Here is a 15,526-nt window from a genome sequence, read left to right on the forward strand (position 1 = left end):
AAGAGCACTCGTTCTCACCTTAGGAGGCCAGAACTGTGTTTAAGGTGGCTATACTGGTTTTGATCAGTCAGTGCCCATGCTAGAAGTTGGTAAGTTTTGCACGGGGCACCTCTAAGGTGCCCTTTGAGTGCATGTATTAATAAATCCATCACTGGATTCAGTGAGTGTTTATTGATACACGATGTTTGATCCCAAACATCCCTATCTTCAGTGAAGCCATCATGTAGCTAGGGATCTCGTAATGACCAGTGTCCAGCGCATGTACTTAAAATGGCTTCACTGTTCTGAGAATCGACAAAGGCACAGCAGGGGCTTATCTGATCATGCAGGTATACCCTCGCCTGTAATATAGCACACCCTGCCTTTAGGGCTGGAAGGCCTGCCAGAGGGGTGCTGTGATATATGACATGCAGTGAGCAGGGGACAGAGCACAGGGCACACAGGGTGTGTGCCATGCTGTGTTTTCATTTTGGGTCTGTACCAAGACACACAGCCTGCAAAGGTAACACTAAGTGCACTTAGGTGCTAGGGTCCCTGAGGATGACAATCTGTGCTGCAGCCCTCAGGGGCCTTTCCTTCATACCCCATGCCCTAGGTACCAAGGGTACCATTTACTAGGGACTTGCAGTGGCAACTAAAGGATTGCCAATTGGAAAAACATTACTGTGCCAATTTAGGGAAAATAGATCAGGGCACTAGGGACCTGTTTAGCAGGGACCTAATGCACTTTCAGTCGCAATTACACCGGAAACCAGTAAAAAAAAAAAAGTGTGTGTGAGTGGGGGGCATGTCAAAAAAAGCACTTTCCTTCAGCTGCCCTTTGTTCAAATAGACAGGCTGGAAACAGGGACAGGGGGAGGATACCAGTGCTCAAGCCAGTTTTCCAGTTTTTCAGTGGGTGTGTAGTTCACAAGTAGAGACACCTCTAGGGTGGGCTACCAAGCTCCTCACGTCCAAGGAAAGGTTCAAACAGCTTGCATGTGTCTAGAATAGTGCCCTTTGGGATTGCCAGATGTCACACATAGTTAGAAAGTCGTCACCAAGTGGGATAGGACCTGGTAGTCCACTGGCTAGTGACTGTGCCATCCCCTCAGGGCTTTTTCCCAGGGTAAATATGGTACTCCTGGCACCATGAACCTCAGATCACGTCAGAACTGGAACAAGGACCAAAGGACTGCCCAGCTGACCCCTGGGCAGCCCAAAGAGGGAAACTAGCCTCCACCAATAGAATTTGCTGTGACCAATGTGTGCGGAGACCAGCAGCCTAGCTGCAGCAGGCCTTCTACTGTCTCAAAGAGGACTTCGAGCGACCCCTATCTGTGTGGCCAATGTTGTCCCACCTGATCCGTGGACCAAAGACTAACCGCAAAAGCATCCCCATTGACTGCACGGCATCCAGAGCATCTTTCCTCTCCTGCATCCCTAGCATCAGGACCACTCCATTTAAGCCTATGGCGGGGTGTTCTAAAGGCAGTAACTGGACTGTAAAATGCTCCGGTGGGCAGGTAACTGTCCAAACATTACTTACTGGGGCCCTGGACCTCCATCCTGTCTGATTCAGTCACCCAAACCGGGTCAAAGTAGCCAAATTAACTTTTACAAGCTTTTCAAAAGTTTACAAACTTTAAATTAACCAATGCTTAATTGCAGTTGGATTAAGAGTTGATAAAACTTTAAGAATCTGTATTTACGGAACCCTCCGGTGTATTTTGCTCATCTTGGAATCTAATTTATAAAAATAGATTATACTTTTATTAATTTTTAGTGTTGTGCCTTGCTGCTCCAAAGCCATAGCTACCCAGGGTTGAGCTTAAGTCTGCTAAAGCCGGACTGACTGCACCCAACACAGTTTTTGCGAGTGTATTCCATGGTAAGGCCGCACAGCCAAACCATATAATACACCCAAATCCTCACCTCTAGAAACTGATAGTCAAACTGCGTTGAAGCCGAAGTTGAACAAGAAACTTTCTGGGACCTTTTTAAAATAAAGAAAAACAACCACATGTCCCAACCCAAAGGTTACAGTGACATTATAGTTGTGAAAATGTTTGTTTAAAACGTAACATACTAAACTAAAAAAAATACACTGAAATTCCCCAGTTAAGAGTTAACTCAGGTAATTGTAACTTGCATCCTTGCACTGCTCAGTGATGTGGATGTCATTAATGTCACCACTGATTTTATCAATGTCGTCCTAGAACAGGTCATGAGTGCTATAATATACGAGGTGAAAAGCAGTGCCTGGCGCGTTAAGTAAGATTTCATTACCATAACCAACTATGCCACCTCCCTGTTGTGCACGTCTTCCGGCTGAGTGCAGCATGGGGTTGGCCGCAGTGCCTATCCTGGGTCCAGGCCCTGCACCCAAACCCCCACGGTCAGCCAACCACCCCCATGGGTAGCCAAGGGGGCTAGCTCCCCCCTTTCTTTTTTCAATTATTTTACTGATCCAGTGGAAGTCCAGGGGGCCGTGCTGGCTCCTGTGGAACTAGCACAGGAGATTAGCTCCCCTTGGATTGAAGTACCCCCCCAGTCCCCAGAAAAAGCCCCTGGGGGAGCAACGCGCTTCCAAGTTCCAGCGGCACATTGTACCATCCTGACCCGCATAGCTTATTGGTTTTTCCAGGACTGTAATGGCGTCCCCAATATTTTTGTTCAGGTTGCAGTGGATCGGAAAAAAGGGACCTCTCTGTCAATCAGAATGCTTTCTTTGTTTCTAATTTGCGGGTCCACAAGACTCCTAGGAGCGCAACCATCCAAATATCTATACATTTTGCAGGTTAGTGTCTTAAAAAGTACTGTACAGATCTGTACCAAATCACAAAAAGCATGCCTTCTGCCAAATTGACTAATTCTGTGCAGCCATTTTGGCAGTAAGCATTGTTCAAAAATCTCCCCCCAAAAAAACCTGCATTTTGGAAACCTCCTCTTTTCTTGCCCTAACCACCCCCAATCCTCCCCTGCCACACCCCCAACACCCCCTGCTTGACAAATCACCCTGAAACTTTCCAAGAGGCAGAGATGGATGATTTTGTTGGGGGGGGGGGGGGGGGGGGGGGAGATACGTTTTAAGAAGATTAATCAAATGGTGCCATAGTTATTAGCACAACAGTGGTGACTGCTACCTATAATACACACACACACACACACATATACATGCATATACATATATTCACCATATACGTATGCACATCTATATGTATCCTAATGTACTGATTATAACAAATAGCAGCAGCTGTCTTATTATCTGAGCATGCTACTGTATTTAAGTGTTTATGACTATCAATGAAGATCCTCTAATGCAGGAGGATTAGGTTACTTACCCTGTAAGCATCAGTTTATTGCATGTAGTGCTATTAATCACATGACCTGTATAACCCTGCAATCTAGTGTTGGGCTCAGATGACTGCAACTTGTTTATCTTTGAAGAATTCTTTGGAGTCACAAGGTCTCAGTAGCCCCTCCTTTGGTCTTGGGTGTGCATGGGCATCGACTCACTCCATTGTTAAGATTTTCTTTCACCCATGAGGAGAGAGTAGGAATTGTGTAGTGAGCTGAAAGCAATAGAGTCAATGCGTGTAGAAGAAAATAATATTAAGTAAAATATATCTGTAACAAACGCTGGCTTCAAGGGAAAAGGGTGGTGCAAGTGAATCTACAGAACTACATGTAACAGGTAGATAGTTACAGGGTAACATAATCCATGTGCAGCATGTGTGGCTGTACATAAACAAGCTTTGCACAGACTAAACATCTCAACAGTGGCTAGCCAGTGGATGGGGCAGAGGTCTGAAACGGAGTCCTAAGCATAGCCCGGTGAGGTGGTGGAGAGAGGGGGGGGGGGGGTGCAATAGGGGCACATGTTGGCAGTATACTATGATGGAGGTGAAATGTATGATCAATAGCAAACATGCTGCTATTAAACATGAACATCTTTATGTTGCACTTGTCGACTTGTGAGCAGCCTTTGACCTGGTACACAAAGCCGCTCTGTCAAAGGAATTATAATCACTAGTGGTACCGGACAACACCTAGTCAGTTTTAATCTGGTTTCATGAAGACAATTACGCACAGGTCAGATGGGGTAGCCACGGAGAATTAATTAAGCAGGTCCTAATTTTAAGATAAGTGAGGCATGGTTGCATTCCTGTCCCCAAGCTATTCTCATTATACATCAATGGAGTTGTTAATTGTTTTGCTGGTAGAGTTAATGATTGTCCCAAAGCAGCAGGCTTTTAATAGGTTCTCTTATGTTTGCTGAAGACACTCTACTCATCTCCAGAACACCAATGGGCATTCAATCATTATTGAAGAAGTTTAAAAATTGTGTTAATCGGGGTGAGAGATTAACCCACTTACTTACTTACAGCTACTACCCCTCCTGGGGTTTAGGCCATCAACCAGGACTCTCCAGCCATCTCTGTCCTCGGCTTTTCTTTCAATCTGACTACAGGTGTAACCTATTTTCTTGCAGTCAATCTCGAGGCCTCAGTGCCGGGTGTTTCTTGGCCTTCCTCTTTTCCTTTTCCCTGGAGAGTTCCAGTTCAGGGTTGCTTGGTAGTGTTTGATGCAAGCTTGCAAAGAGTGTGACCTATCGAGCTCCAGCATCTTTTCATGATTTCTGCTTGACCAGGGAGTTGGAAAGTCTGCTGCCAGAGGCTGTTGTTGGTGATGGTGTCTGGTCAGTGGATTTGGAAGTTCTGCCTCAAACAGTTGCCAATGAAGGTCTGGATTGTCTTGGTGGTGGTCAATATTCTCCTCCAAGTTTCCGCCCCATACAGAAGGGCCAATTTCACATTAATGTTAAAAAGCTTGATCTTGGTTTGCAGCATTAGGTCCATGGAGCTTCAGATCTTCTTTAGCTGAATGAAGGTAGCCCTTGCTTTGCCAGTTCGTGCCTGGACATTGGCACCTGTGCTGTCCTGCTCGTCTACTACACTGCCCAGGTAGGTGGAGATCTCAATCTGCAGTTGTACTGGCCTCTTTAGCCTTCAGGATCTTGGTTTTCCCCTGGTGGATGTTGAGGCCAAGCTGTCCTGATGTGGCTGCCACAGTGTTGATCTTCTCTTGCATCAGCAGATGAGTATGGGACAGTAGGTTCACGTCGCCTACAAAGTCCACATTGTCAAACTGCATCCAAGGTGCACACTGGAACCCATTTCTTTTCCTTGCTGTGAATGTCTTCATGATCCAGTATATTACCAGCTGGAAGAGAAAAGGCGAAAGCAAGCAATCTGGCGGACTCCTGTTCTCACTTGTAAGGCTTCCTCAAGTTGTCCTCCACAGGCTAACTTGCAGGTCATTCCCTCATAAGAGTTCCTGATGACTAACAGGTTTATCTGGCACCCCACAGTGGAGGAGAAGTTTCCAAAGGGTCTCTGTCCACACTGTCAAATGTCTTCTCATAGTTGCTGAAGTTGAAAAAGAGGGGAGGTCCTATCTATTGACAGAGCAATGACGAAGGATCTGGGAAGAGGAGAAGGTGCCATCAGACTAGAAGGAGGGATATCTCATCAAGATCCCCAAGAAAGGTGGCCTAAATAACCACACAAACTACAGAAGCATAAGTCCTCTATAAACTACAGGCAAAGTGTTCAACAGAGTCATCCTGAACAGTATGAAGAAGCAAGTCGATGCTCAGATGCGAGACCAGCAAGCTGGCTTTTTCAAGATAGATCCTGCACAGACCACAATGCAACACCGCACAGCATCATTGAGCAGTCAAGATTAACCCAGCAAAAACAAAATACATGAGCTTCAATAACCACAGAAAATGTAAGGGAGGTCTGAAATTAAAGCAGGATGTCTAGGGCAGGGTAAAAAAAAAAAAATGACTACCAGGCCTGAGGTTATCTAAGAAGTTAGCTTTAGTACCCGATGTAACAAAGAATCAAATGGTATTAACTTACAGAGCAACTACTGTACTGAAAATGTATAAAGCGTTCAATGCTTTAGTGGTTATGCCCGGCAGTGCCAGAACTTTAGGTTTATAGACAAAGGATGAATAGGTAAAGTTGATCAAGGTGTGTCATGTCTCGATTAGCGCTGTTTAAAACTTAGTTTTATCTATTGGGTTTTAATGATCTTTGAGATAATTCTAGGCCTTTAGTAGGTAAATCTAAATGCAAGCCAAAGAGATTGACACTGGAGCTATGTGACAGATGTTTGGTTTGGAGAAGTTTAAGGGAGGGGGGAACCGATTACAACTTTTCTCTGTGAAATGCTCATTGAAGCTTGGAAAAAAATACTTGGATAATTTTGAACCTTTATGGGCAAAAACATGTATTTTAAATTTAGACTTCAGATTTTGTCAGTAAGCAGCTTTATTTACAAGTGGTCACAGAAAAATACCTGGTCTGTGCATCTGCAAATGAACATGACAGTCATATACATTTCTTTGTCCACTGTTTCAAATTTGAGGAAAGGTTTTAGATTGTATAAAGATGCCTTAAGAGTTCTCAAAGCGGATACTAATGACACTATTGCATTCAGTTTGTCACTTTTTTTGTCCCAAGTACGAAGGCTGAGAAAAGTTTTGGCAGCAGTCTAGATGAACTGCAAGGTTTTTTCGAGTATGTTTTTTTATGGTTGTTGTCTATTTTAAATTTGTATTAGTTGTATATATTGTTGTAATATGAAAGGGAAAGAGGTAGTGATATCCAGTGTGTGTTTGTTCGTAATCGCGTCCAGGAAGTACCATAATTAGCTCGAATCAGCCCTCCCTTCTTTGGATATTACTATACCTAGATACCCGAGGTCAGTATCGCACCACTGAAGCAGAAAGTCCAGCTGGAAGCAGTCTGTGGCTGGGGTGAGGGTAAAAAGGTATGATTTTTCCCAATTAATTTGGATGCCTGACAGACACAAAAATGCACAAACTGACGAAGGACCGCGTCGAGACTGATCCATGATGTAAAGCGCAATATCAGCACATAATGGTATCAATATATGTCCGGCGGGGAACCAGAAAGCATACTTGCGATGGTGTTGTCGCAGCTTGGCTACTAGGGGTCCCATTGCCAATGCAAATACCAATGGTGACAGGGGACGTCCCTCCCTGGTGCTGCGTTCGATGCAAAATATGGCCGAATATGTCCTACTGATTTGTATTTTTGCTGTTGGTTGGGAGTAAAGCAAGGCAATCCAATTCATGAAGGGAAGTGGGAAACCCACGCGCCTCAGGACAACCATCATGTATACCCATTCCATGGAATCGAAAGTCTTGGTGGCATCGAGGAACGCTGTAGCAGAGGCCAGCTCTGGATCTATGTTTTACATGAGTGCAAATAAAGTGTGCAACTTACGTGAGGTAGATCGCCCCAGGATAAACCCAGATTGATCCAGACATACTAGAACGGTCATCAATAGGCTAAGCAGATTTGTGAGGATTTTGGCTTCACAATTAATAAGAGAGAGGGGTCCATAAGAGTTACACAACTCAGCTGGTTTGCCAGATTTAAGTTAAGTAATGGAAGGCAGCAACAGGCCTACATCTCTTGCCTCTAGATAAACTTTTTTGAGGATCTAGACCACAGAGCCAGAGCATGTCTTATATAAATTAACCGGAAGCCCATTAGGGCTGGGAGCTTTGTACGAGTATATTTTAAAGATGGCTTCCCTTATTTTATCTTCTTCTATATCAGCTGATAGAAATTCCCTCTGCACATTGCTAAGCTAGCCCAAACCCATGTCTTCCAAGTATGCATCTATGCCTATTGTTTGTAATCTGCGAGTGGAATAAAGACGCTGGTAGAATTCTGAGAACAATTAGTATTTCAGGGGTACCTTGGACAACTTTGCCATCATCATCTTGTATTTCAAGGATGGCGTTGCTGCCCCGAGGGTGGCTTATCAAAAATGCCAGTGTATGCCCCGGCCGTTCTCCCACTCCACATTCCTTAGCTGCAAAATACTTTCATAGAACAAGCATTCCCACTGCGCTGTTTACCGATATTACAAAATTAATTCACTAAGCCGACCTGCTAATTCAGGGTTGGGAGGAACCCCCAGGCTCCCCTCAAGAGCCTTAATGCTGATTTAAATTTTTCTTTGATTAACCCTGATTGAGCGCAGAATCCCTCCGCTCTTAGCCAGACAAAGCCCTGGAATGCCCCCCATATGGCGCTGATCAGTGGGACACAATCTTTATCTCTAGCTAAACAATCTGCTGCTTCATGTCTGATTTCCTCCCAAAATGTCACATTTAAAAGCTGTGGCGGGGAGAGTCTCCAAGAAGCAAGGGGAGAAGTTACATTTGGAGGGGGACAGCACCATCAGCACTGGGGAGTGGTCTGAAAAGGTGCGTGCCAACTGGGTCGCCTCCTGCAACCAGGTCCCCTAGGTCCCTGGAAATGAGCCTGTAGTCTATTCTGTGCCAGCTATTGTGAGCCTCAATGTGGAAAGTGCCCTCCCTTTTCTGTGGCTGGAGAGTCCTCCAAGCATCCAGTAGTCCATTTTCCTGCACAATGGCTTGGACATGTCTGCTTGCATTAGCTTGACGGTGGGATACTGCGTGAAATCTGTTCAGTTCCAAATTCAAAGAGGTATCAAAATCTCCCTCCCTAAATAATGTGTGTTGAGTCAGTGTCTGCAATCAGTCTCCGGAGCCAATCAAAAATTCCCAGGTCTGCTGTATTGGGACCACAGTAATTCACAATGGTGATGGATATTGAAGCAAGAATTCCCTACAATAAAGTATAACTACCCAGAGGGGGGGTGGTTGGGGGGGGGCACCGAGGATTCCCTTTGGAGCATATGGGTTGCCCTTCCGTATAAGCATTGTGGTACCTCTGGCATATGTTTAGTAGGTCGTAGAGATTTGATGGGATGCCCATCTTGCAGCAAACGTAACACAAGCAGAATCCCCTAAATGGGACTCCTGCAATAGAGCTATGTGAACATTGTGCCGACATATACTGTGCTTGCGTGGGTCACCCAGTCTTCTGATATTCCATGTCAAGCAATTATATCTACTCTGTGTGCGAGAGAGTAGTGTCTGGCCCGGGTCAGCCATACCCAGGGGAGTGTTGCTGTGATATACATTTGTTACAGGTCCACCCAAAGGATAGCAATGGGGTTGGCATTTAAGTTAGCATGAAGGTATATGAGTGTTGTAGGAAACTGGCACTTGTTGCAGTTAACCCCCACTTTTTGCCTGATACTGATGCTGACTTGACAGAAGTGTGCTGGGATCCTGCTAACCAGGCCCTAGCACCAATATTCTTTCCCTAAAAATGGATCACTGTTTCCACAATTGGCAAACCTCTGGCACACAGATAAGTCCCTTGTAAAAGGTACCAGTGGTACCAAGGGCCCTCTAACCAGGGAGGGCCCCTAAGGGCTGCAGCATATGTTGTGTCACCCTAAGTGCCCCCTCACCCAACACATGCACACTACCATTGCAGATTGTGTGTGTTGGTGGGGAGAAAAAGGCAAAATCGACATGGCATCCCCCTCAGGGTGCCATGCCCAAAAAACACTGCCTGTGGCATAGGTAAGTCACCCCTCTAGCAGGCCTTACAGCCCTAAGTCAAGGTGCACTATACCACAGGAAAGGGCATAGCTGCATGAGCAATATGCTCCTACAGTGTCTGCGTCCATTCTTAGACATTGTAAGTGCAGTGTGGCCATATTGCGTATATGCTCTGGGAGTTTGTCAAAATGAACTCCACAGTTCCATAATGGCTACACTGAATACTGGGAAGTTTGGTATCAAACTTCTCAGCACAATAAACCCCCACTGATGCCAGCGTGGGATTTATTAAAACATGCACACAGAGGGCATCTTAGAGATGTCCCCTGTATTTTACTCAATCTTCTAGTGTAGGACTGACTGGTCTGTGTCAGCCTGCCACTAGCAGATAAGTTTCTGACCCCATAGGGAGAGGGCCTTTGTGCCCTAGGAGGCCAAAAACAAAGCCTGCTCTGGGTGCAGGTGCTTCACACCTCCCCACTGTAGGAACTGTAACACCTGGTGGTGTGAGAAAGTAGCCTCTTTCTAGCCTTGTTACCCCCACTTTTGGCCTGTTTGTGAGTATATGTCAGGCTGTTTTCACTGTCTCACTGGGATCCTGCTAGCCAGGGCCCAGTGCTCATAGTGAAAAGCCGATGTTGTCAGTATGTTTGTTATGTGTCACTGGGACCCTGCTAGCCAGGACCCCAGTGCTCATAAGTTTGCGGCCTAAATGTGTTCCCTGTGTGATGCCTAACTGTCTCACTGAGGCTCTGCTAACCAGAACCTCAGTGGTTATGTTCTCTCTGCTTTCCAAATTTGTCACTAACAGGCTAGTGACAAAATTTACCAATTCACATTAGCATACTGGTACACCCATATAATTCCCTAGTATATGGTACTGAGGTACCCAGGGTATTGGGGTTCCAGGAGATCCCTATGGGCTGCAGCATTTCTTTTGCCACCCATAGGGAGCTCTGACAATTCTTACACAGGCCTGCCACTGCAGCCTGAGTGAAATAACGTCCATTACCATTTACCACTGCACTTAAGTAACGTATAAGTCACCTAGTGAAGGTTGGGTGCAAAGTTAGTGTGTGGGCACCCTGGCACTAGCCAAGGTGCCCCCACATCGTTCAGGGCAAATTCCCTGGACTTTGTGAGTGCGGGGACACCATTACACGCGTGCACTGTACATAGGTCACTACATATGTACAGCTTCACAATGGTAACTCCAAACATGGCCATGTAACATGTCTAAGATCATGGAATTGTCGCCCCAATGCCATTCTGGCATTGGGGGGACAATTCCATGATCCCCCGGGTGTCTAGCACAGAACCCGGGTACTGCCAAACTGCCTTTCCGTGGTCTCCACTGCAGCTGCTGCCAACCCCTCAGACAAGTTTCTGCCCTCCTGGGGTCCAGGCAGCCCTGGCCCAGGAAGGCAGAACAAAGGATTTCCTCTGAGCGAGGGTGTAACACCCTCTCCCTTTGGAAATAGGTGTGAAGGCTGGGGAGGAGTAGCCTCCCCCAACCTCTGGAAATGCTTTGATGGGCACAGATGGTGCCCATCTCTGGATAAGCCAGTCTACACCGGTTCAGGGATCCCCCCAGCCCTGCTCTGGCACGAAACTGGACAAAGGAAAGGGGAGTGACCACTCCCCTGACCTGCACCTCCCAGGGGAGGTGCCCAGAGCTCCTCCAGTGTGCCCCAGACCTCTGCCATCTTGGAAACAGAGATGTTTGTGGCACACTGGACTGCTCTGAGTGGCCAGTGCCAGCAGGTGATGTCAGATGCTCCTTCTGATAGGCTCTTACCTCTCTTGGTAGCCAATCCTCCTTCCTAGGTAGCCAAACCTCCTTTCCTGGCTATTTAGGGTCTCTGCTTTGGGGATCTCACCAGATAATGAATGCAAGAGCTCATCAGAGTTCCTCTGCATCTCCCTCTTCACCTTCTGCCAAAGGATCGACCGCTAACTGCTCAGGAGGCCTGCAAAACCGCAACAAAGTAGCAAGACGACTACTAGCAACCTTATATCGCTTCATCCTGCCGGCTTTCTCAACTGTTTCCAGGTGGTGCATGCTCTGGGGGTAGCCTGCCTCCTCTCTGCACCAGGAGCTCTGAAGTAATCTCCCGTGGGTAGACGGAATCTTCCCCCTGCAACCACAGGCATCAAAAGACTGCATCACTAGTCCTCTGGGTCCCCTCTCAGCACGCCGAGCGTGGTCCCTGGAACTCAGCAACTCTGTCCAAGTGACTCCCACAGTCCAGTGACTCTTCAGTCCAAGTTTGGTGGAGGAAAGCCCTTACCTCCCCACGCTAGACTGCATTGCTGGGTACCGCGTGATTTGCAGCTGCTCCGGCTCCTGTGCACTCTTCCAGGATTTCCTTTGTGCACAGCCAAGCCTGGGTCCCCGACACTCTAACCTGCAGTGCACAACCTTCTGAGTTGTCCTCCGGCGTTGTGGGACTCCCTTTTGTGACTTCGCGTGGACTCCGGTTTACTCTTCTTCCAAGTGCCTGTTCAGGTACTTCTGCGGGCGCTGCCTGCTTCTGTGACGGCTCCTCTGGGCGCCCCCTCTGTCTCCTCCTCCAAGTGGCGACATCCTGGGCCCTCCTGGGCCACAGCAGCAACCAAAAACCTCTACCGCGACCTTTGCAGCTAGCAAGGCTTGTTTGCGGTCTTTCTGCGTGGGAACACCTCTGCAAGCTTCATCGCGACGTGGGACATCCATCCTCCAAAGGGGAAGTTCCTAGTCCTTTTCTTTCTTGCAGAACTCCAAGCTTCTTCCAACAGAGTGGCAGCTTCCTTGCACCCTCAGCTGGCATTTCCTGGGCTTCTGCCCACTCTCGACACTGTCGCAACTATTGTACTTGGTCCCCTTGACTTACAGGTACTCAGGTCCGGAAATCCACTGTTGTTGCATTGCTGGTGTTTGTTCTTCCTGCAGAACCCCCTATCACGACTTCTGTGCTCTCTGGGTGTAGTAGGTGCACTTTACACCTACCTTTTAGTGTCTTGGGGTGGGCTATTTTTCTAACCCTCACTGTTTTCTTACAGCCCCAGCAACCCTCTACAAGCTCACATAGGTTTGGGGTCCATTTGTGGTTCGCATTCCACTTTTGGAGTATATGGTTTGTGTTGCCCCTAAACCTATGTGCTCCTATTGCAATCTACTGTAACTTTACACTGCTTGCATTACTTTTCTTGCTATTATTTACCTAATTTTGGTTTGTGTACATATATCTTGTGTATATATATATCTTATCCTCATACGGAGGGTACTCACTGAGATACCTTTCGCATATTGTCATAAAATGAAAATGTCACTTACCCAGTGTACATCTGTTCGTGGCATTAGTCGCTGCAGATTCACATGTTTGGCACAGTCCGCTGCCTGGTGTTGGGCTCGGAGTATTACAAGTTGTTTTTCTTCGAAGAAGTCTTTTTTGGTCACGGGACCGAAGGACTCCTCCCTCTTCGGCTCCATTGCGCATGGGCGTCGACTCCATCTTAGATTGTTTTCCCCGCAGAGGGTGAGGATGGAGTTGTTTGCTATAAATAGTGCCCATGCAATGGAGTGAATATGTATGTACGTTAAGAGTTTATAATAATTATTTACAAATGTACAGATGTTTAAGATTTATGATCTACTTCTAAACGGCTACAGGCTTCCCGGGGAGGTGGGAGGGTACATGTGAATCTGCAGCGACTAATGCCACGAACAGATGTACACTGGGTAAGTGACATTTTCAGTTCGATGGCATATGTTGCTGCAGATACACATGTTTGGCATAGACTATAAAGCAGTTACCTCCCCTAAAAGCGGTGGTTTAGCCTGTAGGAGTTGAAGTAGTTTGGAATAATGTTCTTAGTACAGCTTGGCCCACTGTAGCTTGTTGTGCATTTAGTACGTCTACACAGTAGTGTTTAGTAAACGTATGAGGCGTAGACCAGGTTGCAGCCTTACATATTTCGCTCATAGGAATGTTTCCTAGAAAGGCCATTGTAGCACCTTTCTTTCTGGTTGAGTGTGCCTTTGGTGTAATAGGCAATTCTCTTTTGGCTTTAAGATAGCATGTTTGAATACATCTGACTATCCATCTAGCAATGCCTTGTTTAGAGATTGGATTTCCTATGTGTGGTTTTTGAAAAGCTATGAACAGTTGTTTTGTTTTCCTGATTAGCTTTGTTCTGTCAATGTAGTACATTAGTGCACTTTTGATGTCTAATGTATGTAGTGCCCTTTCAGCCACGGAATTTGGTTGTGGGAAGAACACTGGCAATTCTACTGTTTGATTTAAATGGAATGGTGAGATTACTTTTGGCAGAAATTTTGGATTTGTTCTTAGAACTATTTTATTGTTGTGTATTTGAATAAATGGTTCTTGTATGGTAAATGCCTGTATTTCACTTACTCTTCTGAGGGATGTGATTGCAATGAGAAATGCGACTTTCCAGGTTAGATATTGCATTTCACAGGAATGCATGGGTTCGAAAGGTGGACCCATGAGTCTTGTTAAGACGATGTTAAGATTCCATGAAGGAACTGGTGGTGTTCTTGGTGGTATAATTCTTTTTAGCCCTTCCATGAATGCTTTAATAACTGGTATTCTAAATAGAGACGATGAATGAGTAGTTTGTAGGTAAGCAGATATTGCTGCGAGGTGTATTTTTATAGATGAAAAAGCGAGATTTGCTTTTTGCAAATGTAGTAAGTATCCTACTATGTCTTTCGTAGAGGCATGTAATGGTTGTATTTGATTGGCATGGCAGTAGTAAACAAATCTTTTCCACTTAGATGCATAGCAGTGTCTAGTGGAAGATTTTCTAGCTTGTTTTATGACCTCCATGCATTCTTGTGTGAGGTCTAAGTGTCAGAATTCTAGGATTTCAGGAGCCAAATTGACAGATTCAATGATGCTGGGTTTGGATGCCTGATCTGTTGTTTGTGTTGTGTTAACAGATCTGGTCTGTTGGGTAGTTTGACATGCGGTACTAGTGAAAGGTCTAGTAGAGTTGTATACCAAGGTTGTCTTGCCCATGTGGGTGCTATCAGTATGAGTTTGAGTTGGTTTTGACTCAACTTGTTTACTAGATATGGAAGGAGAGGGAGAGGGGGAAAAGCGTATGCAAATATCCCTGACCAACTCATCCATAGAGCATTGCCTTGTGATTCGCGGTGTGGGTAACTGGATGCGAAGTTTTGGCATTTTGAGTTTTCTTTTGTTGCGAACAAATCTATCTGGGGTGTTCCCCAAATTTGAAAGTACTTGTTCAGAACTTGGGGGTGAATTTCCCATTCGTGGACTTGTTGGTGGTCTCGCGAAAGGTTGTCTGCTAGTTGGTTTTGTATTCCTGGAATAAATTGTGCTATTAGGCGAATGTTGTTGTGAATCGCCCACTTCCAAATTTTTTGTGTTAGGAGGCACAATTGTGTTGAGTGTGTTCCTCCTTGTTTGTTTAAATAATACATTGTTGTCATGTTGTCTGTTTTGACAAGAATGTATTTGTGTGTTATTATGGGTTGGAAGGCTTTTAACGCTAGAAATACTGCTAACAGTTCTAGGTAATTGATATGAAATTTTGTTTGGTGTATATCCCATTGTCCTTGAATGCTGTGGTGATTGAGGTGTGCTCCCCACCCTGTCATGGAAGCATCTGTTGTTATAACGTATTGAGGCACTGGGTCCTGAAATGTCCGCCCTTTGTTTAAATTTTTGCTGTTCCACCATAGAAGCGAGAGGTATGTTTGGCGGTCTACCAACACCAGATCTTGAAGTTGACCCTGTGCCTGTGACCATTGTGATGCTAGACACTGTTGTAAGGGTCGCATGTGTAGTCTTGCGTTTGGGACAATGGCTATGCATGATGACATCATGCCTAGAAGTTTTAGCACAAATTTTGCTTGTATCTTTTGGTTTGGAAACATAGCACTTATTACCTTGTGGAATGCCTGCACTCTTTGTGGACTTGGAGTGGCAATTCCTTTTGATGTGTTGATGGTTGCTCCTAGATATTGTTGTGTGTGACACGGTTCTAGGTGTGATTTTGTATAGTTGATGGAAAACC

General features: G+C 45.7%; 1 protein-coding gene across 1 annotated transcript in view; it reads right to left on the reverse strand.

Moving 5' to 3' along the window:
* The window catches only part of TSNAX (translin associated factor X), a 226,524-nt gene that overhangs the window by 166,676 nt on the left and 44,322 nt on the right, over window positions 1–15,526 (reverse strand). The window lies entirely within an intron of this gene.

This window comes from Pleurodeles waltl, chromosome 5 (genome assembly GCF_031143425.1).
Source record: "Pleurodeles waltl isolate 20211129_DDA chromosome 5, aPleWal1.hap1.20221129, whole genome shotgun sequence".
NCBI classification, from domain to species: domain Eukaryota; kingdom Metazoa; phylum Chordata; class Amphibia; order Caudata; family Salamandridae; genus Pleurodeles; species Pleurodeles waltl.